The 3,388-nt window shown below is 37.5% G+C and overlaps 1 protein-coding gene and 1 non-coding gene across 5 annotated transcripts in view; one reads left to right on the plus strand and one right to left on the minus strand.

Annotated features, from left to right (window-relative positions):
* Window positions 1–3,388, plus strand: part of Mtmr3 (myotubularin related protein 3) — a 124,149-nt gene that overhangs the window by 38,094 nt on the left and 82,667 nt on the right. The gene's annotated exons all lie outside the window — the stretch shown is intronic.
* On the minus strand, window positions 749–897 carry LOC116071518. The gene has a single exon (XR_004110936.1). It is a non-coding gene; the product is annotated as a U12 minor spliceosomal RNA (small nuclear RNA).

The raw sequence follows: 3,388 nt of genomic DNA on the forward strand, positions 1-3,388 counted from the left end.
CACAATACATTGTAGCTGTCTTCAGACCACACCAGAAGAGAGCATCAGATCTCATCACGGATGGTTGTGAGCCACCATATGGTTGCTGGGATCTAAACTCAGGACCTTCGGAAGAGCAATCAGTGCTCTTACCCACTGAGCCATCTCACCAGCCCTCTTCCTGGCTCTTGTGTTTGCTCTGTGCCAGCTCTACAACAATATAAACTCACAGTGCAAAAATACTGGGCAAGGAGACTTCCTTCCAGCCCTGGAGCTTTTTTCCTAAGCTGATGCCAACTCTGAGGAAGGTGAGCTTAGTTAGGAATTTAATGGAAAGCCAGTTTTTCTGACTTTGCCCCATTAGAGGAAGCTATCTCAGTGTTGAGATAAAGGGTGGGGATGGCAGGGTCTAAGAGAGGAGTAGAAAGTAGTGCCTGGCTTTTTCATAAATGTTTGACTTTTGAATGAATAGGTTATTTGCTCTGTTAATTTCTGAACATGCCATTAGCTTTAGCACATCTAGAACAACATTTAATGCTGCCAGATTTTTTTAATTCAGTGCCACTTACTTGCTTTGGTAAGTAATTTGTGTTAAGTGCTTACTGGTTGCCAAGATATCCTCTTCCAAAACTTTTGTATTTCTATACACTGTCTATCTTTGAGGTTCAGCAATTGTTTTATTTTCTTACTTTCTTTCAGAAAACTTTGAAATTTTATAAAATGCTAGCTTTTAGAACAGTGGGTTTTTTTTTTCTTTTATTTTTAGGGACAAGCAGATCACTACCTAGGCATACCGCAAAGTAGGTGGGTCGCCTTAGATGGTAACCTTTACCCGCTCAAAAATTCGTCTCACATAAGCAGTGAGGACTCGGGCGTCATCCCGAATCGTTATTTTTCTTACTCATAAGTTTAAGGCATAGAACAGTAGTTCTTAACCTTCCTAATGCTGTGAACCCTTAATACAGTTAGTTTCTCAAGTTTTGGTGGCTTCCAACCATAAAAATATTTTCATTGTAATTTTGCTACTGTTATGAATTGTAATAGAAGTATCTGATATGTAGGATAGTTGATATACAAATCCTGTGAAAGAGCCCTTTGGCCCCCCAAAAGGGTCATGACCCATATGTTGAAAATGTTTTCTGAGTCAGGGAGGGTTTCTCTGTTAACAGAGCCCTGGCTGTCCTAGAATTCACTATGTAGACCAGGCTGGCCTCAAACTGGGAGATCCATTTGCCTCTGCCTCCCCAGTGCTAGGGTTAAAGGGGTGTACCACCTCCACCAGGCTCAAGTACTACTGTTTTGAAGTATAAAATTTTGGTGAGTAATGGCATTACATTTAATTCTTAGGTCTGAAGTAGGTAGCAAAATACACTTCATAAATTTATGCTAAAAGAGACCTTGTTATTGAATAATGTTATCAATATTTATAAAAGCCTGGTTTTTGGTTTATAGTTCTTTCTTTGGCATCATGTTGTGTTGGAAAAATGTCACTGTAGGTACATACCTTTATGAAGTTAGTCTTTGATTTGGAATCACACATACAATTCTGATCATACCAAGAAAAATTTGTATTGATATTTGAGCTTAGGTGTGAAATTTTCTTGGTCACTAGAGTAAGGCTGTAACTCAGTTGTCTTATTTTTTCTAGAGAACTTGCCCAGGACTGGCTATATGATTTACCAGGAAGTTTTGTTCAAAAATTATTAGGGATTTTTAAGGTGGTTATAGCAGAACATTTAATCAGGTGCAGGGCCTTGCAGAGCTATACAAGTCATTTTCCTTGAAGCTAGCTATGTCTGGTTTTTGTGCTCATTTCTTTATAACATGTGATTAAGAAAGTACATTTCCTAATTTTTTGTTGAATAATTATATATTTTGCTCTTTTTTTTTTTAAAGATTTATTTATTTATTATATGTAAGTACACTGTAGCTGTCTTCAGACACACCAGAAGAGGGCATCAGATCTCATTACGAGTGGTTGTGAGCCACCATGTGGTTGCTGGGATTTGAACTCGAGACCTTCCGAAGAGCAGTCGGTGCTCTTCCCCACTGAGCCATCTCACCAGCCCCTATTTTGCTCTTTTAATTTGAAGAAAATGTCTACTGCAATTTAAAATACTTTTAAAATATTTTATAATGTTTTGTTTTCTCACTTAAGGTCTGGTTAAGGTAAGCCATAGTTCAAATTCTGCTTGTTTAATATAGATTTATTGTTAATAGATTTAAATAAACAAAAGCATAAAACACAGTGTCTAAAAATGAGGAAAAAAAACTTTATTGCTGCTGATAGTTTGTTGTATTATATTCAGGCCTCTATGTCTTTTGGATTTTAGAATTGATCATCCTTTTAGCCATATGCCTAACTCATGCCTGATAATCCTACAGCCTTTTCAGATAAGGTTAGCTAAACCTCCTTTCAAGGCCAGGGAGATGGCTCAGTCGGTAAAGTGCTCCTCCTACAAGCAGGACAACCAGAATTCTATCCTTAGTATCTACTTAAAAGATGTACCTATTATCTAAATGCTGGGGAGATGGAGACAAGAGTATCCCAGAAGCTTGCTTGGATACTCTTGAGGTGTTTTGTTTTGTTTTTTGTTTTTTGACTCACCCACTATTAGAATTAGTGGGATTTATTATTGTTCTTTTATAATGCTAGAGATAGAACTCAGGGTTTCATATATGCCAGGTAAGTACCTCACCTCTTAGCTGTACCCTCAGGGCCCTTTTGATTTCTGAGTATGGTAGTCCACTGTAGAAACACACCACAGTTTATTCATCTAATCACCTCTTGTTAGATATTTTGGGTTTCTGGTTTAGGACAGTTGTAAAAAAGTTACTGTGGACATTTGGGTTAAAGTTGTCTTGTGATTATGTTTTTATTTCTCTTGGGTTAATACTTAGAAGTTGAACTGTTAGTTCTACTTCAGTAGGTGTTAGCATATATGTGTGCTGAGCTTTATAAGGAGACTGCTCAAACTGTTCTAGAGTGGTAATGTCAGTTTGTATATATATCCTGCAGTGGTAATAAAAATGAAGAAAAGCAGTATACAATAGCAGCAGAGATATTTTTTAAAAAAAGCAACACAAAATAATTCTACAGAATGATTCTATTCAAAAGTCAAACATAGCAGGACAGTAGCGGTGCATACCTTCAATTGCAGCACTCAGGATGCAGAGGCAGGATCTCTGAGTTCAAGACCAGCCTGGTCTACAGAAAAAGTCCCAGGACAGCCAGGGCTACACAGAGAAATCTTCTCTTGATAACAAATAACAAAATGAAACGAAACAAACATAAACTTCACTTCTTAGAAATATGTATACAGGGCTAATAATATAAACAGGTGTAGATGTGAGGAGGTCGGAGACTTAAGTCTCTGTCATTTGCTGATGTGTTCTCTCTCTCTCTCTC

This window comes from Mastomys coucha, unplaced genomic scaffold, assembly GCF_008632895.1.
Source record: "Mastomys coucha isolate ucsf_1 unplaced genomic scaffold, UCSF_Mcou_1 pScaffold22, whole genome shotgun sequence".
Lineage (NCBI taxonomy): Eukaryota > Metazoa > Chordata > Mammalia > Rodentia > Muridae > Mastomys > Mastomys coucha.